The 27,071-nt window shown below is 38.8% G+C and overlaps 1 pseudogene; it reads right to left on the minus strand.

The window, feature by feature from the left end:
* Positions 1-568: 568 nt before the first annotated feature.
* LOC140517971 (uncharacterized) overlaps positions 569-27,071 on the minus strand; it is a 56,372-nt pseudogene continuing 29,869 nt past the window's right edge.

Raw genomic sequence — 27,071 nt, forward strand, 5'->3', positions numbered from 1 at the left:
GCTGGTTTTCTAACCTCAAGTGCGAGGACCTTAGATTTGGGAAGAGAGGATTTGTGTTGAAAAACGCATCTGCTCCGGGGACTGGGAAAATCATTTCCTTTCCCTGGACCACAATTCCTTTACCTGTAAAATTTCTAGAATGCCTTTCACTTTATTTATATGATTCTATGTTAAACTCCCCATCCTCCACCCCAACTAAGAGAGAGGTTGAGGCAGATAACGCATTTCACACCCAACTCTAAGCTCTTCAGATTGTGAACTTTACAGATCCCCTAAGGGCGATTGGGTGGCACTTGGGTGAAAGCGCACAGGTTCTGCCCGCGGGCTTCTCTTGCCTCAACACAATGAGTGAGGGGCTGGGCCAAGAGCAAGAGAAGTTGGCCACCTCCTTCCCTCCAGCAGTGGCTCCCCTCGGTCCAAGCCGCAGGAGGGTGCGTTTTCAACTTGTCTCTAAACTTCTTCTCCTTCCCTGGAGCATCTTTCCCGATTTCCACCCCGAGTTCCTCGGGGGACATAGTGGGGGAAGTTGGTCAGCCCGCAACAGGAGGTGTCAGGTTTCCCTGGAGCCTCAGGGGCAACGGATGGTCCCCCAGCGCAGCCCGGGGACTGAGAGACGCCGTGCGCGCGTCAGCGGCCGGAGCGAGCCTCCGGGCAGAGAGGTCGCGGCAGGAAGGGATAGCTGAGGCCCATAAAGCGCCAGCCAGTAGTCGTTAAAACGGGGGTCATTACACAATGAGCACAGCGGTGGTAACTGGCCCAGCGTGAGCCCCCATAAAACGGCCCCGCGCTTCCCTCGGCCTGAGCAGAGCCGGGGTCCTAACGAGGCCTCCGGCCTCCCGGATTGCCGGGCGCAAAAAAACGCGCGGAGACTTGAAAGCCACCATAAAACCGGGGGGACCCAGGCACCAAAGCCGCGGGGAAGCGGGTGCTTTCAAAGAAACAATAGCAAATTAGGTGCTAAAGATATAAAAGCCGGTTTCCTAACTATTTAATTAGGTATCGTGTCTGTTACAAACATTAGGCCGGGAGTTTGGAAACAGATGGCCCGGGCCTCGCGGCCCCGCGCTGCCCAGCCCTCCCCGGGGACGTCGAGGACCAGGGCCTGGGATTTCTACCCGGCCCGAGAGTTCCGCAGCGGGAAACGAAGTGGGGACGCAGGTAGCTCCAGGAATTGGGCCCCACCCGCAAAATGCCACCCCTCCCCTCTTCCTGGGCCTGTCATTAAAGCAGAATTGCATTCACTTGTTGGAGTCGACCCCATGGGCTTAATTAGCACTTGCTAGAATTTCCCCCCAGCTTCTCCTCTTGGAGAATAAAGAGAAGTTTAAATAGGGTTTTAATTCTCCCGCCCACTGGTCTGACCGCAACTGTGGCTGTGGGACAGTCACCACCCCCAGGCAGGCCGGAGACACTCGCTCTTAAGCACACTCAGACCGAGAACGAACTCCCTCAAGTTAAAGCAGCAAAGATGTTCAAGTTGGACCGGACCTTGGAAGTCCTTCACTTCCTGGCTCATCTACTTGCTTACCTGTTAGGCCCCGAGCAAGTCCTTTTTAGCCTCTTGGGAACTCACGAATAACGTGGGGGAGGTGCAAAAGGAGATTAGATGAATCCTAGAGCCTCACTAGGGTCTAAATTTCTGATTCTATGACCTAGTCCACACACGCGCACGCAGGCATGCACACACGCACACAAGAAGAGTCCACATAAATACATTTTCATACTTCCTTTGTCTTTGTATTTCTAGTACCTGGTACGGTGTCTGGCACATAGTAGGCACTTAATAGATGCTTACTGATTGATTAAGCACCATATGAATTCATAGCACAGTGTTTATACCCTCCTTCATACATATTTTAGTCTTATTTTCACTGTCATGCACTAATACTCATTAACACTTACATGCACAGGATGGCTTAAAGGATGCGGTGGTGAGGGTGGGTCGGGAAAATGATTTCACAATCATGTACTTATTGCAGGCAAGATATCAATACTGATTTAAATCCTGAATTTGGAGCCTTCAGTTACTAGAACACATATAAATGGTCTCTCACCTCTCTTACTCATCCACAACCCTGTTACCAAAGTAATTTTCCTTAAGTGCAGATCTGTTCATGTGACTCCTCTACTCAAACAAGACCAGTAGCTTCCTATTGATTACTTCAAAAATAAACTCCTCTGTCAAGCTTTTAAAAATGTAACTGATTTTACTTTTTTTTCAATTGGGCATTCTTTTTCTCTCCCTCCCTTTCAAAAATTAAAATAAAATAACTATCAAGCAAAACAAATTCTTCCACTGGCCGTTGGTAAAAATATATCTCATTCTGCATCTTCAGTTCTTCACTTCTTTTGGTGGGTAGCATGGTTTATCATTGGTCCTCTGGAATCGTGGTTGCTTATTTCACCGATGAGTTCTTAAGTCTTTCAAGATTGCTTTTCCAGCTTTATTGTATAAATTGTTCTGGTTCTGTTCACAACATTCTGCATCAGTTCATGCACATCTTCTTAGTTTTCTCTACGTTTTATTTTTTATGGCATAATAGTATTCCAGTACATTTATTTGCTGTAATTTGTTCAGCCATTCTCCAATTGAGGAACACTTATTTTCGAGTCCTTTATCATTACAAAAAGAGCTTCTATAAATATTTTTTGTGCATATGGACCCTTTTCTTCTTTCTTTGATCTCTTTGGAGGAGAAGAAAGTGAGGCTAGTGACCTTGCACAGCCCTCCCTCACTCAAAACAAAGTCAAGTGCAAGTCATGGTCTTCTTCTGATGTCATGGTCTTCTTCAAGAACAAAGGATGAACACAACAATCTGTGAGTAGACCGAGCTGCCTGAATGGGACCCAGATAGCTGGGTAACTCAACTCATCCTTTCCTGTCTGTCTCCTCCTCTCCTTCCTTCTCCTCTCCAAAGGAAGGCAAATTTGGATGGCCAGAGATGCCCAGTTAACTTGGGGTTTACTGACTAGATCCCTTCCCTCCCCTCCCCTCCTGTCCCTTCCCTTCCCCTCTAAAGGCCATAGATTGCACAACAATAGGTCCCTGCCCAAGCTCCAGTTAAGGACTGTTTTCTGAACCCTCCTGGCTTAACAGTGATTACCAGTACTGTTGTTCTTTCCTTCCCAGCTTGATTTACTTATTTTTCTTTGGCTCATTAAAGGGGCCATCCCCTGACTACCTCTTAAACAGGCCTATTCACCCTAACTGACTACTGAATAGGCCTTGACCTAAAGGGGCCAAGGTCTCCCATTGCATCCTTGGCCAATTCCACTCATCCTGATGAGTGATCCTCATATCTGGTCACTGAATTCAGGTGGCTCTAGAGGAGAAGTGAGGTCGTTGACCTTGCACAGCCCTCCCTCACTCAAAACAAAGTCAAGTGCAAGTCATGTCATCATTTCTCTGATGTCGTGGTCTTCAACAATGAAGGACGAACACAGATTGATCTCTTTGGAGTATTCCTGGGTCAAAGGATATTCAGAATTTAGTGTCTTTTTGGGCATAGTTTCAAATTGCTTTTCAGAATGTTTATACCAATTCACAGCTCAACCAACAATGCATTAGAGTGATTATTTTCCCAAATCTCCTCCCATGTTTGTCACTTTCTTTTCTTTTTTTTGTCTTGTGGGTTCTTTTTGCCAATGTGTGAATCAGACCCTCAAAGTTATTTTAATTTGAATTTCTCTAATTTTTTGTGATTTGGGTTATTTAAAAATATCTGTTTCATATAGCTTGGATTTCTTTCTTTGAAAATCACATGTTCATCCTTTGACTTATTTGATCTACCAATCAGGGACTCTCTTTAGCTTTTAAAGCCCTTCACAACTTATCTTTCTAACCTTATTGGATTTTATTCCCCTTCTCACACTCTTTGATTCAGCCAAACTGGCTTTCTTTCTGTTCCTTATATCTCCATGCCTTTTCAATCATCACCCTCCATACCTGGAATGCACTCGCTCTTTACCTTGGCCTCACAGAATCCCTCTTTTCCAATAAGACCCAGCTCAAGTACCATCTTTTGCATGAGACCTCTCCTGATCCCTCCTTTTAACTGCTCATGTGCTCTCTCTCTTGCATCAAGCTACTTTGCATAGATTTATTCACTGCATATTTATGTTGTTAGCGTTTTTATGCACCCTTGTGCTCTTTCTCATTAGAATGTAAGCTCTCTGTGAGTAGCAGTTGTTTCATTCTTTATACTAGCACCCCCAGCAGCTAGCACAGTGTCTGGAACATTTGACTGTTGATGGCTTGACCAAAATACTGGAATCAGAATATTAGGGACCTCCATCTGAACCAGCAATATTCTGGATCCTAAATCACAAAACCAAGAAGCTTCTGATTCCTACCCAATAGTCCAGTCTGTTGCATCAATCAACCAATAAGTATTTATTAAGAATCTACTATGTGTTTTGAAAGGAATTTACATTCTACCAAAAGAGACTACAAGGGCATATATAAGTATATATAGTCAGTCAGTCATTAACATTTATTAAGTGCCTATTATATGCCATGTGCCAGTGACATGAAAACAGTAAAAGATAGTATCTGCCCTCAAAGAACTCACTATCCTAATGAGTACATGAGAATAATAGCTAGCATTTATATAGCACTACTAAGGGCAGACACTGTCTAAACATTTTACAAATATTATTTCATTTCATCCTCACAAGAAGAAGAAATAGAGAATAAATGCCACCCCCCCCCCCCCAAATTGCAACAGATGTTCTGGAATTTCATGAACATAATCATATGATTCTGTTAGTTCTTTAGTCTAGAACGATTCACACTGTCAGCTACTGGGAACAATTCCAAATGTGGAAGAAAACAAACCCACTCAGAGAGCCTCACACCTGTGTGCTCACAGGCAGAGCCTGCCTGACTTCATATACACACATACACATACTCCCCTCACACTCATAGTTCCCAGATCTGAGACATTCTGAGGTGAAGGCATGCTGTTAGGGTCAGTATTAGAAGAATGGTGCTTGGGGATGTCAGATACATTAGGCAGCTATAAGTCATCACAGAAAAGGTAAACTCATCTGAGAGGATAAGAATGGGGAGGGGGTGAAGATGAGGATGCAGACTGGCATGGTGGAAAGAATTCTAGATTTGTAATAAGAGGATCTAGGTTTGAATCCCAGATATGCCTTTTATGGCTGTATGACCTTGGGCAAGGTAGCAAACCTGTCTTTTTCCTTATCTGTCAAATAATGAGTTGTATTAGACTCTAAGGTTCCTTTTTAGTCAAGATCCCTGAAGATGTTGGCATGAGGAAGAAGATGAGGTAAGAAGTTTTCTCACATGAAGTATAGTTTTAGGATATTTGGTGGAAGTCTTCTGGATTAGGGTTTCTCACTACTGTGCCCTCAGGGGGAAGACCTAAGGGTTCATACAAAGAAACTCTTGCCTAATAAAGGTCCCTTTTTTAAGGGCAGGGGGCCTTTGTGTTTGATTAATTTGGGGTACTTGGGGTATTTAGGAGGACTAACATCTCTAGTGTGAGGTCTTGCCAAGCCCTTTTCATACCTTTGGGGTCCACCTTCACCCAATTCTCACTTGTAACTCCAAGAGGCCTTACCCTGGTAAAACAGTCTCAGCAGATGGGCTAAACCAGGTTGAGGGTAACCAGCAGGCTTTAAATCTGTAGGTGAGTTGGGGGAATGTCAACCCCAAGCATGTGAAGATGTCCCTGGTAGATCAGGTTGATGAGAACAATTTGTTCCAATGGCCAGGAGGGTAGCTGAAGCAGGCACTGTGTAGCGTTTAGTGCTTGGTCACACACTGAAGATGTTAAGGTCATCAATTACATCCCAGGCCATCCCATCACCAATCTTCATGCCTTTTGTCCTTCCAATGGACTTCTATGACTCAGGAAGAGAGTGAGACTGATGCTTTTGTGCAACTTTACCTCACTTAAAGCCAGTTCAGGTGCCAATCAAGATATTGCCTTGTGATGTCATTGATCCTTTTCAAAAATGAAGATGAACAGCAACAAATTTGTGTGGTGATTCAATTTCCTTATGAATATCTTCTTCTAGAGACAAAATTCACAGGAACCTCTCCAGGGAATAGGAACTGGACCTGTGGTTTCATTGGTATTAGAGACTTCCAGGTGAGAAAACTCCTTCCACCAATACAGCCTGGCACCTTCCCTGCAGCTAATAATCTTAGAGAGTTGTCTAGAGCAATGAGATAATGGGATTTCCCCAGGGTCACACACGACCAGAAGCTGGGGTTGAGCTCAGATCTTTTTGGCTTTAAATGCCTTTGCTGTGTACATCCAGTGTTCTGCTGGAAAGATTTTAAATCTGCTGCATATACAACAGGTACCTGGCACATGTTTGCTGAATGATTGCTTGGGTTAGGGTCTATTTCATCTGTTTGTTTTAATCAGAATGTAAAGCTCATGTTGGATGGTGCAAATTACAGGCTGGGAGGTAAGAAAAGAAAGAAAAGAAAGAAGGAAAACAAGAAAGAGAAAGGAAAGAAAGAAGAAAGAAAAAAGAAAGGAAGGAAAGAAGAAAGGAAGGAAGGAAAGAAGGAAGGAAGGAAGGAAAAAGAAAAGCTCCTTGAAGTAAATGTTAAGATTCTTATGCTGAGGACCAAATCTTTTTCCATGGAACAAAAGAAATGAAAAAACATGACAATATACAGATTTTTATGCTTTCTAAACAAGAAACAATATGGCATAGTGTAAAATCGATTTTCGGTCAGGGGAATTTGACTTGAATCTTGATTCTATGACTTATACTCCATGTAAGAGATAAAGGTCAGTGACTTCACTTTTTTGTGTCTCAGTTCTCTCATCTGTAGATTTGGGAGTTATATTTAGATGATCCCTAATTCTCAATACACAATCCAACAAACTTTTTTAAAGAGAATACCAAGGATGGACCATAAGATGGTAGTCCTTTCCATGTGTCAGAATTTTGTGTAGTAAAATAGATAAACACTCATGTTAAGACTCACATTACATTTGATCTTAACCTATGTCTTTTGTGACCTTGATACTCAGTTCTGCATTGGCTTTTCTATGTTAATTGAATTTGAGTGATTCTGTAAGTGTTTGCTAAGGGTGAATGTGGCTAACAAGGCACTGTTAGGGTTATGGAATATTTAGCAATGTCTCACATCCAGAGGTCAGATTTTCATTATTCTAAAACTATAGTACAGTGTCAGATGCAGAAATATAAAAAAACTTATGACATTCTATTTTCCTCCCTCCAGATCTTTATACAGACTTGATTTATGTGCTTGGAATGCCATCCCTGCTTACCTCTGCATCCTAGAATCCCTACTTTCATTTGAGAAATAGCTTGTGTCACATTGTATTGAAGACCTACCCCAACATCCCAGTTGTTAGTGTTCATCCTCCAAATTTATTTGTATTTACTTTACATATATACGGTATTTACTCATCTCTATACATGTTGTTCCCCTCTTGCCCCCCAGAAAAGAGTGAAGCCTTCTTGAGGGCAGGCAAATAGAATGTGGGCCAGTTAGGTTGGAATGTGGAATGTATGAAGTTAAGTCATGTGAAGTAAGTCTAGAAAGATAGGTTGGATTTATATTGCGAAGAGCTTTACAAATGAGGTTTTATTTTTTCCTGTAGGCAATAAGAAACCATCTGAACAGGGCAGTGATGTGGTCAGACCTGTGCTTTTAAGAATATCAGTTTGACAACTATGTGAAGGATGGATTGGTGAATGCAGAGTCTGGAGGAGGGTGGGGAGAGGGCAATTAGGACATTATTAGATTCTGGAGGGTCTGTACCAGGTGAATGACTGTGTGAGTGGAAAGAAAGGGATGAATTTGGGATGTTGTAGAGGAATATGAAATTGATGTAGACTTGGCAACTGATTGGATTGGGATGGGATGGGGTTGAAGAATAGGGAAAAATCCAGAATGACTCCATGGTTGCCAACTTGGGTCACTGAAAGGATGATGGCACCCTCTACAGAAATTAGGAAAATAGGAAGTGCTGTGGGTTTGGGGGAGGGATTAGCTCTATTTTGAAGAGAGAAAGGTGAGTTTGAGATGTTTGCTGAGAGACACTCAGCAATCAGTTGGTGCTGATTTCTGGATACAAAATCCTTTGTTTGTTTTTTTAAGTCCTTCATAGTCCTGCTCCAGATGATCTAGTTTTATTTTATTCACCCTCAAACACTACTCTGTATGTTCCAGCCACACTGGTGAAATTTCTACTCTTTGCTGATGTCTCTCCATTTCTGCACAGGCAAAATCCTAAACCTAGAATGCTCTCTCTTCATCTCCACTTCTTTGAATCCTTAGCGACAAGCATTTATTATCATTTATCAAGGTTAACCTCAGTGCTAGGCATTGTGTTAAGGGTTGAGAATATAAAGAAAAGAGGAAACAGTTCCTGTCCTCAAGAAGGTTACATTTATTTTACTGGGAGTGGGGAGGAGAAGAAACAATATGTACACAAACAACCAAATAAAAATATGTATTTACCACCAATGGTTTTGGGGTATTGTTATGGACAGTGTAGTTATGGAGGGGCAATCTAATAATGACCCCTCAGGTGCAAGTGATCCCTTTCTCGGATGCTTTGTGGAGTTCATAACAAATGAAAAGTTAGGAGAAAAATTGCAATAGCTCAGAGCGCCTGGTTAGGAAAATTTAGACAGAGATAGAGTTTCCTAACTTAATTTAAATTTATGTTTATTTCTAGTTAACTGATTTTTTTTTTAATGCTTGGGGTATAATTCAAGATACTGGAAAAATTTAGGTAAAAGAAGCAAGAATATCTTGTGCCTAGATAGGTAGAGAGAGGGCAGATTTGGGAAAGAGAAGAACTTTTGGGGGGACTTTCCTCAGTCTCTGAAGAGGTGAATACAATTGGTGGCTTCAACTTGAGGTTCCTTTAGGGGGCTGAAGACCCTCCTTGGTCTCTCCCTTCTTTACTGTAGCTCAGGCATCCTTTCAATTTTTTCTTTCAGTTTTTTGTTTCATTTATTGCCTCTGTGCTATTCTTTTTGGTTCAAAGTTCAGCTCATTAAGTCCTGGGTGGAGTTGGGGAAGCTGACTTCCATGTATTCTGCTACTCAGCTTTTAACTCAGTTTCTTCATCTGCAAAATGAGGAAGGAATTTGGATTGCATGATCTCTAAAGTACCTTATAGTTCTAAATCCTTTATTCCTGTGACTGCCTCTGAGGTGGACAGGCCAGGTATTATTTTCCTCATTTTTACAGATGAAGGAACTGAGGCTTAGAGAAATAAAGTCTTCCAAAAACTGAAAGCTATGGGAGATAATAGATTCTTTTCTCCTGGAGGTTTTCAAATAGAACTGGGTAACTACCTATTGAATCTGTTGTGATAGGGATTCTTTTTTGGGTATGAGTACCTGTGTGTGTGTGTTCGTCCTTTGTTGCCATCAGAGAAATGATGATATGACTTGCACTTGACTTTGTTTTGAGTGAGGGAGGGCTGTGTAGGTCACCAGCCTCACTTCTCCTCCAGAGCTATCTGAATCCAATGACCAGATATTCCTCAGGATGACTGGAAATGACCCAGGATGAGGCAATTGGGGTTAAGTGACTTGCCCAAGGTCACACAGCTACTGAGTGTCAAATGTTTGAGGTGAGATTTGAACTCAGGTCCTCCTGACTCCTGCACTGGTGCTCTATCCACTGCACCACCTATCTGCCCTGTGTACCTTCTACTTCAGGGGCAGATAGGTGGTGCAGTGGATAGAGTGCTAGACTTGGAATCAGGAAGAGTCCTTTTCCTAAACTCAAATCTGCCTATAGACACTGCAGATACTACCTCTATTGACCCATGGCAAGTCACTTAACCTTGTTTGCCTCAATTTCCTCATCTATAAAATGAGCTGAAGAAGGAAATGGCAAACTACTCCAATATCTTTGCCAAGAGAACCCCAAAAGGGGTCATGAAGAGTCAGACATGACTGAAATATAACAGAGTGCAGGAGGGAGAACAATGTCCAATGAGCTTGGGAGCACAGATTAGGACTAAATTGTACAGAGCTTTTCAAAGCTAAACAAAGGAGTTTGTATTTTATTCTCAAGGCAATAGAAAGTCATTGGCATTGGTGAGGAGAGGAACCATAAGATCAGATCTGTGCTGGAGGAAAACTTCTTTGGCAGCAGTGTGTCGGATTGATTGGAGTGGGCAGAGACATGAGGCAGGGAGAACAGTTAGGGGGTTATTGAACTAATTTAGGCAAGAAAAGGATGAAGGAACGAATGGAGGAGGTAGCCATGTGAATGGAGAGAAGGGGATGAATGCAAGGAATGTTGTGATGGCCAAAACAATCAAGATTTGGACGGAATGGATATGTGGAATGAGGGAGAGTGCGGAGCAGAGAAAGATGTCAAGGTAATACAACAGACACTGGAAGGATGGTGGTACCTTCAAAAGAAATAGGGAAGATTGGAATAGGGGAGGGTTTGAGGGAAATATGCCAAATTCAGTTTTAGAAATTTTGAATTTCAGATGTTTCCAGGACATTCATTTTGAAATATCTAACTGGTAATTAGTGGAAAAAATCTGAATTTCAGGGGAGAGGTCAGTTGTATATACAGATATATGAGTCATTTATATAGAGATGATCGTTAAACCCATGGGAACTGATGAAGTTACAGAAAGAGACAGAGAGAAAGAGAGACAGAGATAGCAACAGAGACAGAGACAAACAGAGAGAAAGACAGAAATATAGAGACAGAAGCAGAGATCTAGAGAAAGAGACAATAGTGACAGAGAGAGTAGGGGGAGAATAGAAATATTCTGTCCAGGGCTTGTGTTCGTCCTTCGTTGCTGCAGAACACCATGCCATCAGAGAAATAATGACATGACTTGCACTTGACTCTGTTTTGAGTGAGGGAGGATTGTTCAGGTCAGAATGTTGTTCAGTCATTTTTCAGTTGTGTCCAACTCTTCATGATTCCATTTGGGGTTTTATTGGCAAAGACGCTAAAGCAGGGGTGGGGAACCTTCAGCTTCGAGGCCACATGTGGCCTTCTAGGTCCTTCAGTATGGCCTTTTGACTGAGTCCAAGTTTTACAGAACAAATCCTTTAGTAAGGGGATTTGTACTGTGAAGTTTGGATTCAATCAAAGGGCCGCACTTGAGGACCTAGAGCACCTAGGCCACATGTGGCTTCCAGGTCGCAGATTCTCCACCCCTGAATGAGTTATTTGACGTTTTCTTTTCTAGTTCATTTTACAGATAAGGAAACCGAGGCAAGCAGGATTAAGTGACTTGCCCAGGGCCACATAGCTGGTGAGTGTCTGAAGCCAGATTTGAACTCAGATTTTACTGTCTCCAGGCCCAGAGCTCTATCTACTGTGCCAACTAGCAGCCCTGTACTCATAATTGGGGGGGAGGTGCATAAGTGAATGATGAGCCAGCAAAGGAGATTAAGAAGGAACAGTCAGGCAAATATGAGTCAAATCACAAGAGCATCCTGTCTTGAAAGCCCAGAGAAGAAAGAAAATCCAGGAGGAAAGAGGATTGTTAATAGTGTCAAATGCACTAGTTTAAGAAGGATTAGGATTGAGTGGGAAAATTGATTTGGCAATTGGCAATTTTGGGGAGAGCAGAGAATCATGTAATATATTTGTCTATAAAAGTAAAACGTTCAAGTGAAAGATGAAAATGTGTATATGTAGAAATTAGCCTGATGTCAGATAAGAAGTATTAATGTACATTGATCTTTTTTATATTAAATCCTTTTTTAAATTGTTGTTTAATGTATGCATAAAGGGATTTGTCTTCCCACAAAATTAAAGGTATTGGTTTGTTTAATAGGATATATGCTTAACAAACGTCTTTGGCTGGCTAGATTGAGATTAAAGACTACGGTACTTTTTAAGACTTATTGTCATTTAGGGGAGGAATGTTGTCTATCACCTGGTCAGACTGCATCTGAAGTTGTATGTTCAATTCTGAGGACCATATTTTAGAGAAGGTCACTGATAAACTAGAAATTGCCCAACACAGGCAGTGAATGTAAAGGTTCTTGACACATAGGGTTCAGTTGAAGAAGAATCTGTGATTGTTTAGCATCTGGAGCAGAGAACATTCAGTTGATGACATGGTAGTTGTCTTCACATATTTGAAGGATTGTCACTTGGAAGAGATATTAGACTTTAGCTTGGCCCCCAGGGAACAGAACTTGGAAAAAAATGGGTGGAAATCACAGAGCAGCAGATTTTTAGCTCCACAGAATTAAGAAAAACTTACAGTAAAACATATCCAAAAGTCACATGAATTTGACTTGGGAGATAGTAAATTCTCCCTCACTGGAGGTCTTCAAATGGATCTATCTATCAACTGGATAAGCACTTGTCTAGGAATGTTATAGAAGAGATTCTTGGTGGCACACAGGATAGAGTGTTAGATCTGGACTCAGGAAGACCTGAATTCAAATCCTACCTCAGATATGTACCAGCTATGTGATTCTGGGCAAATCACTTAACTTCTGTTTGCCTCAGTTTCTTCAACTGTAAAATGGGGATCATAATAGCACCTACCTTCCTGGTTGTGTTGAGATGATCAAATGTGGTATTTGTTAAGTGCTTTGCAAACCTCTAAATGCTATATAGAGTCCTCTTTTGGGAGACAGAATCAGCACCAGATTCTCCCTGTTGAGTCACTCCTGAACTAAGGAAGAAGAGGTTATCAAGTTAAATATGCTACTCAAGGACCTATCAGCCAGCCTACCTGACCTAGATTCACACAATTGGAGAGAGGTGTAGAAGAAACCTCAGCCCTCTCCAGCAAGACCCAAGGATCATTTCTATATGCAAAAAATAAAGGAGGATTGAATATGAAGTCACCAATCTTGGCGTGCAGTTTGCATTTCTTTTCAGAATTATATAATAAATTGAATGTGTTAATTAAAAAAATTATTCTCCTTCTTCTGATGATGACTAATGGATTCTGTTGTCCTTTCCAATGCCTGAGATTCTGTGAAGTATCAATACTCATCATTTTAGTTCTTTTTGTGGTGTTAAACACTTATCTCTCATTCTCACCATGTAATCAGCTCATCTTCGTTTTCAATCATACATTTCTCTCAGGATATCTTTTACTCTAGATATTCCCTGAAGTTCCTTTTTTCTTATATGTTGTAACCTTCTTACATTAACACACACGCCTCCATTACTCTCTGGGTATTTACTCATGTTTAATTCTTCACACACTATAGTGTTTCATGATGTACAGCGATACAACAATACCCAGAGAATATTCCTCAGCCACTAATTAGCTGTGTGACCTTGTCAAGTTGCTTAACCATTCAGCCTCAGTTCTATCATCTGTTAAATGGGGATAAAAATAGCCTCTGCCTCATAGGGTGGTTAAAGGAGAACATATGTAAAGTGCTTTGCTACTTTAAAGAGCTAGCTATTATTACTGATATTAATAAGAGAGAGCTTTATTTTTAGAAGTTTGGAATTAACTAGAGGAGCTTTGTAACTTCCGGAAAGCAATTTATCCTACTTTCTTCCTTCTTTTTAATTCCAGGCTCAATTTTTTGTGCTCTTTGTCCAAGAAATACGTACTGATGGATAAGCTCTATACCTTATCCATCTATCTGTATGTAAAAATATGTGTACAAAGAAACCTCTATTATTTATGTACCTGTTTTTTTCCACATGGATGGTTATATCAGGCTCTTCTGAGTGATTACAGATCTCTTCCAGGGGGCTCTGCAATGTTGCTGGAGCAAGACGTCATCAGCAGACAGAAGTATATGGAGGATCTCACTCACTATCCACTTGGATTTGACACTGGATTTCTTCCATGACAGCAGTGAACACCTTTGTCAAGCAGATGTCTCCTGCTTTATGCCTTTCCTGATATCTACAGTGTCATCCTTGTTGTTTTATCTTTCAAGGAATACTAAATAATTTTGATGTACTGATGGAGACACCTTGTTGGAATAGACCTTTTAAGGTAATATTTTACTTGACCAAATCAACTACTTTAAAAAAATACGATAAACAACCATCATGGATTCTTGAATTCTCTACATCCTTCAGTCAATTTTGTGATGGAAAAGATATGGTTTACTATGGGATATTACTTGTAAAAGTACTTGTTTCCTGTTAATACCTTCATTAAGGATGCTCCCAATGTGGAGATAGATGGTTCTCATAAACATTTTCTATGGATGTGAAAGTAAATATATCAATAGGGATATATAATGCTTTCTCATTTTTTTTTCAGCATGTGAGATATTTTCAGCATCTGCGATATCTTCCACACATTCAGATACTTTGTGACTAAATGCTTTAGTGCTCTTACAATTATGTTAGCTCCCACACAGATCTAGACTGTGTAGAGCTGGTCCAATCAAGCTGCTTTTCCTGTCTTTCTTCACTTTAGTGCCATTACTATGCCTAATGGAAGCACAGTCTGGACTGAGATATTAGAGTTTATTGTCCCTGATGATGTAAAAGTTTGTTATAATTTTTTTTTGCAATTCTTTTCTATTTTTCTTCCACTTGTCATATTCCTTTCATTTTCATCCTTAAATGCATGTAGAATAATTTTGCTTAGTTGGGTCTCTCCACACTGTATTTAATGAGATTTTACCTTCCACTACCTCTCTGAGTTTTGCAAAGCAATACACAATGTCCCACCATCCTTCTTCATAAGATTTTACAAAGAAGTTAATATTCTAAACTTGTGTTGCCTTTAGTTTTCATATTTATTCACTTGGAAAGTAAGTTAAATGCTGACTAAGGAGGTCTTTAGGTCTCTTTGTTATGTCAAAGTGATGGTAATTGATTTACATTGGTTAAACTGCTCCATGATGTCCCAGTATCTCTGGGATCACTCTTCCAGCTTCCACTCGAACTGGCAGGCTTAGTTCCTAGAGGGCAGCTGACTACTATTCCCCTCAGTTTCTAGAGATAATCTTGAAGGATTGTGACTTCAAACGTTGTCTCTTACAGATCTCCACCAGTATGCCTTTTAATATCAACCAGCTAGTGAACTCAAACAGTTTTTTAGGAAAGGGATTTGCTGAGAAGGTGTAACAATAGTTGTAAAACAATCCTGTATTCTTCCCTTGCACAATAGTGTACTATCACATGCATATACTATAACTGTTTCCTAAATGGTGGACACTCCTTCAGTTTTCTGTTCTTTGACACCACGAAAAGAGTTGCTATAAATATTTTTGTACATAGGCATCATTTTCCTCTTTTTAAAAAATTACTCTATTTTTTTAATGGAGTAAAAGTGACTACTTTTAAAAAGTGACCTACTATTGGATATTGCTTGGTTAAAGGGTTTGCACTGTTTAATGACTTCTGGGAAGACAGTTCCAAATTGTTTTCCAGAATAGCTGGACCAGTTTACATTTTTACCAACAGTAACTCAATGTAACTTTTCCCATAGCCCTCCCAAAATTTGTTGTTTTTCTTCTCCCTCCACACCCCAACCTTGCCAATCTGATGGGGGTGTAACTTTAGAGTTGTTTTAATGTACATTTTCCTAATTATTAGTAATTTAGGGCATATTTTCATATGACTATTGATAGCTTGGGTTTTTTCTATAAAGTGCTTGTTGGTATCTTTGACCATTTATCAGCTGGGGAATTGCTCTTATTCTTATCAATTTGAATCAGTTCCCTATGTATATCAAAAACATGATCTCTACCAGAAAAATCTGTTGAAAAGGTTTTCCCCATTTGCCTGAATCTCTTCTAATTTTAACTACATAGGTTTTGTTTGTACAAAAACTTTTATATTATGTAACCAAAATCATTCATTTTACCTTGAGCGATTCCTAGTATCTCATTTGTTTATGAACTCTCATATCTATAAATCTAACAGGTAATTTTTTCCTTGCTTCTCTAATTTGTTTATGATGTTATCCTTTACATCCGAATCACATACCCATTTGGAGCTTATGTTGATATACATTGTGAGATATGAGTCTATACTTGGTTTCTTCCAGAATGCTTTCCAGTTTTTGCAGCAGTTTTTGTCAAATATTGAGATCTTTGGGATCTTTGGGTTTCCCAAATGCTAGGCTACTATGTTTGTTTGTTTATACTTTATGCCTAATCTTATCCACTGAACAACCTCACTATTTCTTAACCAGCACCAAATTGTTTTCATAACTGCTATTTTGTAGTATAGTTTAGATAGATTAGAGTTCAGATAGATTAGAGATACCTCTTTTTCCAATTGTTTTCATTATTTCCCTTGAGATTCTAGACTTGTTCCCATAGATGGCTTTTATTGTTGTTTCTAACTCTGTAAAGTCATCCTTTGGTATTTTGATTGGTATGGCCCTAAATAAATAAATTTAGGTAGTATTGTCATTTTTATTATATTGGCTTAGCCATCTGTAGATAATTAATATTTCTCCAGTTATTTAAATCTGTCTACTTATGTAAAGAGTATTTTTAAATTGTATTTGTATAGTTTCTGTTTGTATTTTGGCTGTAGTTGTTTTAGATGGAATTTCTCTTTCTATTTCTACAAGATGAATTTTGTTAGTAATATACAGAAATGCTAATGATTTATTTGGATTTGTTTTATAACCTGAAACTTTGCTGAAGCTGTTAATTGTTTCAGTTCATTTATTTATTTATTTATTTTTGGTTGACTAGGGCTTTCTGAGAAAACCATCATATCATCCACAAAAAGGTAATAATTTTGCTTCTTTGCCTATGAATAAACAAGTTTAAAAATTATTTTATTGCTAGGGCTAGTATTTCTAGCACTATATGTAATAAGCTTTTTATGTTGTTTAAATATTTTCCATTTTACTTAGGTTGTTAGTTTTATTGGCATATAATTGAGTGAAATAGTCTCTAATAATATCTTTTATTTTTTCTTCATTGGTTGTGAATTCTTTTTTTTTTTTAATTTTTATTACTGGAAATTTGGTTTTCTTTATTTTAAAATCAAATTAGCTAATGGTTTGTCTATTAAACATAGCTCTCATTTTATTTATTAATTCAATGTGTTTTGCTTTCAGTTTTTGTTTATCTCTGATTTTAAGGATTCAATTTGGACATTTTACATGTATTAGTTTTCTGCCCTTTTTTTAGTTGCATGCCTAGTTTGGTCTTTATTTTTTCTATTGAAAGAAGTGTTTAGAGATACACATTTCCCCACAAATATTACTCTGACTGCATCCTTAAAATTAGAGGAAGCTAGGTGGCACAGTGGATAGAACACTGGGCCTGGACAGCACAGTAGATAGAATACTACTGAGTTCAAATCTGGCCTTGTACACTTCCTAGATGTGTGACCAAGAGCAAGTCATTTTACCTCTGTTTGTCTACAGTTTTTTCCAACTGCAAAATGGGATAGTAATAGCACCTATCTCTCAGGATTGTGGTGAAGATCAAAAGAAATAATATTTGTAAATCACTAGTATGGTGGTTGGCACAGGAGGTAGTTAATAAATGCCTGTTCCCTTCTTTCTCCCTCTTATTTCATCTTTGTCACTATTTTTAAATTTTTTTGTTCATTTCTGTGATTTCTTCTATTATTCAACCATTCTTTATGATTATTAATTTCTAATTAATATTTAGTCATTTCTTCAGCAGCCATTTATCAATAATAATTTTATTGTGGTCTATAAAAAAAGAAACTTTTAGTATTTCTGTTATTCTGTACTTGTTTGTGAGGTATTTATGGCCTAACACATGGACAAGCTTTTTTTTTTGTAAAATTGCAATATACAGTTGAGAAATATGTATACTCCTTTTTATTTATAGTCAATAATCTTGAAATATATATCATAACTAACTTTAAAAAATTCTATTTGGGTCCTTAGCTGCTTTCATGTTTATTTTTATTTTTTTGTTATATTTATCTTTGTCTGAAAGGGAGAAATTGAGATCCTACACTCTTAGAGTTGTATTTTCTATTTCTCTTTGTAGTTCATTTAACTTTTTCTTTATATATTTAAATGCTGTACTGTTTGGTGCCTAGATATTTAGCATTGATATTAATTCATCTTGGTCAATGATAACTTTCAGCAATTAATTTCCCTGTTTCTCTTTTTAAATTGTTTATTTTTGCTGTTGCCCTGTCTCCTCCTTATTGTTATTTCAAGTGAAATATTTTTTATTTCAAGTGAAGCATAGTAGATTTTCTGTGTGGCTCCTTGTTTTAACTTTGGGTGAATCTTTATATTTCAAGCATATTTCTTGTAAACATTGTTGAATTCTGCTATCCTCTCTCTGTTTTATGGATGAATTCTTCCTATCAACAGTAACAATAATTATTGATAATTTTATATTTACTTCCATCTTCTTTAATATTTTTCCTTTTATTTGTTTGCTACCCCATTTTTATAAAAAAAAAAAAAAGAGGCTGATGAGAGAGGAGTGTGTTTTGGTTCTTTAGGTTTGAGGCAATCTTCTTCTGTTTCCCTACTCAGTTTTTCTTTCCTTCACACTGTACCTTATCACAGGTTCTTAAGCTTTCTTTCTTTTCTTTTAAACCCTTTATTGAGATCTACTTTCCTTAATTTAAAACTTATCTGTTCTCTCTTATTCTTTCCTTTTCTTATCTCCTTTCTCTCTTATCTCTCTATTGAATTAAATGTATTTCTATATCTACCTGTGTTTGCGTTTTTATTCTATCTCCTTCCACCAGTACAGATGGGAGTGAGGTTTAAGTATTTCCTACTTCCCCCGCTCCTTCCTCCCTGCTGTGTACCCTAATTACATGAGATAATTTCCCCCATCCTTCTTTTCTTCTCACACTTTAGTATATTCCTTTTTCCTACCTTTTTCATTCTTCTTTTTAGATCACCAAACCGCTGCCAAATGCTCTGTCTTATTAGACTCTTATCTATGATCCTTGAGGAGATACAAGAATCACCTCCCCATATTGAGATGTAAACAGGTTTTCCTTGTTTAATCCCTTATAATTACTCGTATTTACTTTTTTATGTTTCTCTTGATTCCTGTATTAGTATTTCAAAATTTGTACTCAGCTCTAGAATTTTCATCAGGAATGCTTGGAAGTCCTCTTTTTCAGAAAGGGTTCATTTCTTCTTCCCCCACCCCCCGATTAAACTCAGTTTTTCAGGGTGTGTTAATTTTAGTTGTAAGACTGTGTCTTTTGCCTTCTGAAGCATTGTGGCTGATAAATGTCTTGTGATCCTGACTGACTCCTTGGTGCTTGAATTCCTTCTTGCTGGCTGTTTGCAATATTTTTCTTTAACCTGGAAACCCTGGATTTTGACTCTAGTATTCCTGGAGATGTTTATTTTGGGGTTTCTTTCAGAATCAGTGTAGTCTTTCTATTTCCACTTTGCCCACTGGTCATAAGAGATTTGGGCAGTTTTAAGATTTCTTGAAATGTTTGTCTCTGTCTCTCTTAGTTTTCAGGTAGTTTACAGATTCTTAAATTATTTCTTTTCAATCTATTTTCAAGGCTAGTTGTTTTTGCTGTGAGATACCTCATATTTTCTTTTTTCCCCAACCTTTTGACTGTCTCTCTCTCTCTCTATATATATTTTGTATGTATATATGTATTTCTTATTGTCTCATGAGGTCATTAGCTTCTATTTGATCCATTCTAATTTTCATGAAATTTGATGTTTGAGTAAGGTTTTTACTTTCTTTTTTTCAAGCTGTTAATTCTCTTTCCATTCTTCTGTAGCTCCCATGTCCTCCCTTTCCCCTATTACTGTTCTTTGAGTTTTAAAATAATTTCAAACTTAAAAAACAAAAACAACAAAACCTCTTGCTTCATCTCTTCCAAGAATTCTAGTTGAACTTGTGCTTAAGCTGTGTTTTTCTTTCAGGCTTTGCTTGTAGATATTTTGGAGTCATTATCTTCTAGAATTATGTCTTAAGTGATTTGTCACCATAATTGTTCTTTATAGTCAGATTCCTTTTTTGCCTATTTGTTTGCTAATTCTTCTAGCTTACTTCCTGATGTCAGACTTTATGTTAGAGCCAGGCTTTGCACACTTCTGGAAGGAATTTCTTGGCTGAGCATGTGTCCTCTTGGATCCTTCTGATGCTTTCTTTGGGTATTACAAGTTTTGTTGTTCTAGGATCTCAGCCAGGGACATCTTGGGCTGGGGGCTTGCAAGCTTTCAGTGCTCCCAAAGTAGTCTGTTCCAGTACAGTCTAGTTACTGTCCTTCTATTCTGAGTGCTGCAAATTCCTGACTTGTGGTTGTCTGAACAACGTACCTGTTTACTCCTGTTTGAAGTTCCAATAGGCTGCTGCTGGACTTAGTCACTATCAACCAGCTAAAAAGCTCTGCAGTTTCAGAGCAACTAAGTCACAGGCTCCTCTTTGTCCTGGGATTTCTGCCCTCATCATTCCTCTTTAGACTTCAGACTTCTAGAAGCTAGAACTGAGACCTCTCTCTGCTCTTGGGAGTATGAGACACTTGTTTTTCAACTTGTTCCTTGCTCAGTACTGGTCATTGCTCCTTACCCCCAGAATACCACCTGTAGGCACAGATCTGCTTTTTAATTCATCTTGGAACTGTGATCTGGAACTGGATGGTTCCAATGAGAGAATTGTCAGTGTGCACCTGTTTCTGCATCCTTTATGAAGTTTGAGTGATCTATGTGAGTCTGGAAACTTTTCTTGCCCTGGTGTAGAGCTTTGGTCATCTTTTAGTTCCTTCTCTGAAATGTTCTGTGCAGCAGACTCTTTGCTATACCTTGTCCTCAGTGTCTAAAAACCTTTTTGTATCTCTCCTTTTGCTGGTCAAGGCTGGAAAAATGGCTGTCACTTTTTCCCTTAGTTTTCCTGATCAGGATTCAGTGTAGGGTGTTTTCTAGATCTTTGTGGAGGAGATGTGGTAGGGACTTCCGCTGTATGTACTTCTTCCTGCACTCCACCATCTTGGCTCCCTTATAGGTTATTCCTAGAATTTCTCTTCCTCTTCTTCCTGTGCAGCAGATGTAAATGACTAAACTGCAATTGTTTTCTTTTTGCAAATACTCATCATGAATAAATGGACAACTAAGTGGCCCCGTGGAGAGAGAGAGTCAGGCCTGAAGTCAGGAAGAATCATCTTTCTGAGTTCAAATCTAGTTTCAGATACTAACTGTGTGACGCTGGACAGGTCATCTGTAAAATGATCTGGAGAAGGAAATGGCAAACCACTCCAGTGTCTCTGCCAAGAAAACCCCAAAAGAGGTCAGGAAGAGTTGAACACAACTGAAATGACTGAACAACAACAAATCATGAATAAAATGTATGGAACTAGGAAAAAGACTGTCTTGTTTGAGGAATAGCAAGGAGGTCAGTGTCACTGGATCACAAAGTACATGGGGGTGAATAAGGTATAAGAAGGTTAATGAAATCATGTGTCCACTCCTGCTGTAGGCATAACAATATGACATAATCAAATGTTCCATGAAATGCCATTTCTTATTGCCTTTGAACTTTTGATAAAATCAAATCATCCACCTCCCCAATTTGCCTTTCCTAGGAGAACCTGTGGGCCTCCTTTTCATTTAGCTATGATTTCCCTCTATGTCCAGGTTTCATTTGTACCAAGAATGTCAAGATTGCTGCAGTTCTGTTCCTCCTGTAGTTATGTTTGTTTGTTTCTGAGGGTGAAGGTGTAACATTTAGAGTACCAGCAACTGGGTTAAAGTTTGAAAAGAGTCTAAAAACTGTGATTCTTATCCTCTGCCCCCCTTTCCGCCACTGTCACTGCAGAAACAGGAGACCCCAAAGGACCAAAGGCCAATTTGTATTTTTCTTTGTTTTGTGGGTTACCATGGTTAAGGAACTCATTACTGAGTGGCCAGCCTCCTGGTGCTGATCCTCTCTGTACTTAGCTCAGCTATTTCTCAAAGCAGACTCACTCTATCACGGAGACTATTCTTAAAAGCCTTTTGGCACGGTAAAAAACTCCTAGAGCTTGCTTTTCACTGCCATAATCTTTGGTCACTTTCATGGTACAATGAGGAAATAGGAGAGAAATTCCTGGAGGCTTCCTACAATGAATAAACTGTCTACGGAGTGCCTGCTACTATCCTATGGAGTGCATATGTTCTGGCTGGCTGGCTCTACCTGCTCCTCATAGTTCTGATGTATTATGGGTGTTTCTCTGTTCCAACATCATTGACTTGAGACCTCATTTGCTTCATTCTCCCCACCTTTGCAGGTCTGTGACTAGTATACCTTCCATTTAACCACTTAACATCAATCAGCTTTTACAAAGAGATATTTACTTAGGAGGTACAGAAAGAACAAATATTTTTCCCCAACACCTTGGGGACATACTCTTCTGTACACTACTTTGGTCTTTGGGGAGGGTAGACTCAAAATTTAGCTCAGTTCTTACATAGCATTAGTTCCAGGAAGTTCTTGTTTAAAGTCAATCAGTCAGTCATTAAGGAACAATTGTGTTCTAGGCAGTTTGCTAAAAGACAGCCTCTGTTCTCAAGGAGTTCACAGTCTGATAGGGGACACAACATGCAAATAACTGTGTACAAACATGACACACATATTATATAACATTATTATAATGCTATGTAGTACAATACATTATGTTGTATAATAAGATAGCACATAATAATGCTATATAAATATATATGTGTTGTTTGTCCCTCATTCTCGAAGAGGACCATGACATCAGGAAGGTGATGCCATGACAAGGAAGTGAACTGGATTTAAGTGAGGGAGGGCTGTGCAAAGTCACCCACTTCACTCTCTCCTCTAGAGCTATCTGGGTCCAGTGGCAAGATATAGATCAGGATGACTAGAGATGGTCCCCATATGTGCGCATATATGTAGGTATAGAGAAGAGAGGATATGCAAGAGATGTTACAAAAGTAAAATCAATTAGGACTTGGCAACAGATTGGATGTGGTGGTAGTAGTGAAAGAGTGAGGAGTCAAGGATGACACTTAAGTTGTGAGTCTGGGTGACTGGGAGGATAGTAGTACCTCATCACCCTGCCCCCCACCCCTCACCCAATTGCACCTTGCTCCTGTGGCTCTGAGAATGGAATTCACATCAACATCCCTATTCCTGGAAAGGATGGACCCATTGTCTCTGACTCCACTCATCATCCTTGTGACTTCTCAGACTAAATATCCCTCCCTGGCCACCACTCCCCTATATGTGCTGTCTTCCTCTATTGGAACGTGAGCTCCTTAAGGACAGGGACCACTTTTTGGAGGGGGAGAGTTATGTTTTTGTATCTGGGGCACTTAGTGCAGTTCTTAATACATAGTAAACTTATAATGAATCCTCCCTCCCTCCCTTCTTCCTTTCTTCCTTCCTTTCTTCTTTTCTTCCTTCCTTCTCTTCTTTGTTCTCTCCCTGCCTTCTTGCCTTCTTGTTCTAACACAGATTATCCTGCCTAGAAAAGCCTGCGTTATACTGCTTTCCTGCTTTCTTGTCATCTGTAACCCTAGAAGTTGATGTTAGGCTAGTGGTCTGATGAGGCAAATGTAAAAGGTCCCAAGTTTGTAATAATTCTGCCTTTGGAAGTGTAGTTATAAAACATATGAGCTACTCATAATTCTGACCACAGTTAGAAAGTTTTCTAACAATGGAGTGGTATTGCAGCCCTGTTCTAGGAAAGGCAACTCTTGCATGACTTTCATCCCACATTCACACAGTAAACATAGAGACATAAAGAAATACTAAGGATAGAGTCGACCACAGATGTTTATGAGAAAGAATAGATCATTCAGATGAAGCCATTAATAGAATAAAAGGACAGGATAAGAAATAGATGCTATTAGCACCCATCTGAAACAAGGTAGGGGGAAGGAGGTTGGTAGTGTAGAGATTAGGAAGACAGCAGAAGGATGAGGCTTGTGCTAGGAAGGATGTTCCTGGATGACAGAGATTAGGGGAATAGGATGGTAAATAATCAACTTAAATACTTAATAATAACAGTTAATATTTGTATGGTACATTATAGTTTACAAAGCTTTTATTCATTTAATCCTTACAACAGCTCTGTGAGGTAGGTGCTGTTATTATTTTACAGATAAGAAAATTAAGGCTAAGAGTAGTAGTTAGATGACTTGTCCCAGACCGAGTAGTAAATAAATGTTTGAGGCAGGGTTTGAATTGACTCCCAAGCCTAATGCTCTATTAAACCACCTAGCTGTCCCTTACTGTCTTTGTGTTTTCAATACCAGATATATAAAAGGTGATTAATAAATGTTAGTTTATTAACTGACATTTAGGTCATTAGGGAAGGAGAGAGATCAATGGTGACTGGAATTTTCAGGGCAGACTTTATATATCGACACAAGGTGGGCTTTGAAGGATGGTTAGGATTTGAATTATCATAGAGAAATTGAGAACATATTACAGGTGTGGCAAAGAATATAAGAAAGATGTTAAATGTGAACTCAATCAATAAACATTTATTAAGCACCTACTATATGTTAGGCATTGTGCTAAGCACTGGGGATATTAAGGCAAAAAAGCCATCATTGTCTTCAAAGAGCTTACATTTTCTTATATGTACTCATATAAATAACCTCTATAACTATTTTTATATTTGAATTCTACATATATATGTATATAATGTTTGTAAAAGTATCTACATGTATATAGGTGACTATGTGGCACAGTGAATGGAGCATGAGAGAGTCAAGAAGACCTGAATTTGAATCCTACCTCAGACACTTACAAACTATATGAACCTGGGCAAGTTTTATGGTTGTTCAGTCCTTCAGTAGTATCTGACTCTTTGTTACTCCTTGGACCATAGCTTGCCAGGCTCTTCTTCCTACAGTAGTCCCCCAAGTCTGTCCAAGCTCATGTGCATTGCTTCCATGACACTTTCTATCCATCTCATCCTCTGCTGTCCCCTTCTTGTTTTACCTTCAGTCTTTTCCAGCATCATGGCCTTTTCCAATGAGTCCTGAATTCTCATTATGCGGCCAAAGTATTAAAGCTTCAGCTTCAGTATTTGTCTTTCCAATGAATAGTCTGAATTAATTTCTTTAAGTATTATTGTTTTGATCTCCTTGCTATGCAAGGGACTCTCAGAAATCTTTTCCAGAATGACAGTTTGAAGGAGTCAATTCTTCTGCGCTCAGTTTTCCTTACAGTCCAACCCTCACAGCCAGAGACATGGCAGTTAGATGGCACAGTGGATAGGATATGGGACCTGGAGTCAGGAAGACTCATCTTCCTGAATTCAAAACTGGCCTCAAACACTTATTAGCTGTGTGACCTTGGGCAACTTGCCTAACCTTCTTTGCCTTAGTTCCCTCATCTGTAAAATGAGCTAGAGAGGGAAATGGTAAACCACTCTAGTATCTTTGCCAAGAAAACCCCAAATGGGATCATGAAAAGTCAGAGATAACTGAACAACAAACATAGTCACGCATTGCTACTAGAAAAAAATAACTTTGACTATACAGACCTTTGTTGGCAAGGTGATATCTCGGCTTTTTAGTATGCTATCCATATTTGCTCTATCTTTCCTTCCAAGGAGCAAGCACTTATAAATTTCATGACTGCAGTCACTGTCTGCAGTGATTTTTGAGTCCAAGAATATAAAATCTGATGCTGCTTCTATTTCTTTTACCTCTATTTGCCAGGAAGTGATAGAACCAGTTGCCAAGATTTTTTTTTAATGTTAAGCTTTAAACCAGTTTTTACACTCTCCTCTTTCACCCTCATCAAGAGAATTCCTAATGCCTTACTTACTGTCATCAGAGTCTGCATATCTAAGATTGTTGATATTTCTCCCAGCAGCCTGGATTCCAGTTTTTGATTCATCCATCCTTTCATTTCACATGAGATATTCTGTATATATGTTAAATAAATAAGATGATAGTATATAGTTTTGTCATTCTTCTTTTCTAATCTTAAACCAATCAGTTGTTACATGCTCAGTTCTAACTGTTACTTATTGGCCTACATACAGATTTTTCAGGAGACAAGTAAGACAATCTACTATTTCTATCTCTTTAAGGACTTGCCACATTTTGTTGTGATCCATGCAGTAAGGCTTACATACAGTCAATGAAGCAGAAATAGATATTTTTCTGGAACTCCCTGCTTTCTCCATAATCCAGTGAATGTTGGCAATTTGGTCTCTAGTTCCTCTGCCTTCTCAAAAACCAGCCTGTTCTTCTGGTAATTCTCAGTTCACATATTGCTGAACCCTAGCTTGCAGAATCTTAAGCATAACATTGCTGGCATGTAAAATGAGCATAATTGTTTGGTAATTTGAACATTCTTTATCACTGCTCTTTTTTAGGATTCAGATATAAACTGATCTTTCCCAATTTGGGAATTTGGGATTTTGGACTTTTGAGTTTTCTGGAATTTTGAGGGTAACACTTTAACAGCATCATCTTTTAGGATTTTAAATCATTCAGCTGCAATTCTGTCACCTCCACTAGCCTCTTGGTTAGCAATGCTTTCTAAAACCTACCTGACTTCATTCTCTAGGATGAATGGCTCTAGAACAGAAACCATACCATCATGGTAATTGATGTTGAGATCGTCCTTATATAGTTCTATATATTTTTTGCCACCTTTTTTTATTTCTTCGACTTCTGTTAAGTCCTTACCATTTTTTTTCTTTTATTGTGCCCATTTTTGCATGAAATGTTCCCTGATATCTCTAATTTTCTTGAACAGATCTCGTCTTCCTCATTCTATTATTTTCTTCTATTTTTTTGCATTGTTCATTTAAGAAAAACTTATCTTCTCTTGCTATTCTCTGGAATTCTGCATTCAGTTGAGTCTATTTTTCCTTTTTTTCTCTTTCCTCAGTTATTTGTAAAGTCTCATAAGGCAGCCATTTTGCTTTCTTTCTCTTCTTTTTTGGGGGGATATTTTTGTTACTGCCTCCTGTGCAATATTGGGAATCTCCTACATAGTTCTTCAGCCACTCTACCAGATCTAACCCCTTAAATTTATTCATCACCTCCACTTCATATTCATAAGAGATGTTGTTTAAGACCTATCTATGGTTTTTGCTACTTTCTTCAATAAGAGTTTGAATTTTGCAATAAGAAGCTCATGATCTGATCATCTATCACCTCTCATTTTAACTGATTGCATTGAGTTTCTCCACCTTTGGCTACAAAGTACATAATAATCTGATTTTG

Source organism: Notamacropus eugenii, chromosome 1 (genome assembly GCF_028372415.1).
Source record: "Notamacropus eugenii isolate mMacEug1 chromosome 1, mMacEug1.pri_v2, whole genome shotgun sequence".
NCBI classification, from domain to species: domain Eukaryota; kingdom Metazoa; phylum Chordata; class Mammalia; order Diprotodontia; family Macropodidae; genus Notamacropus; species Notamacropus eugenii.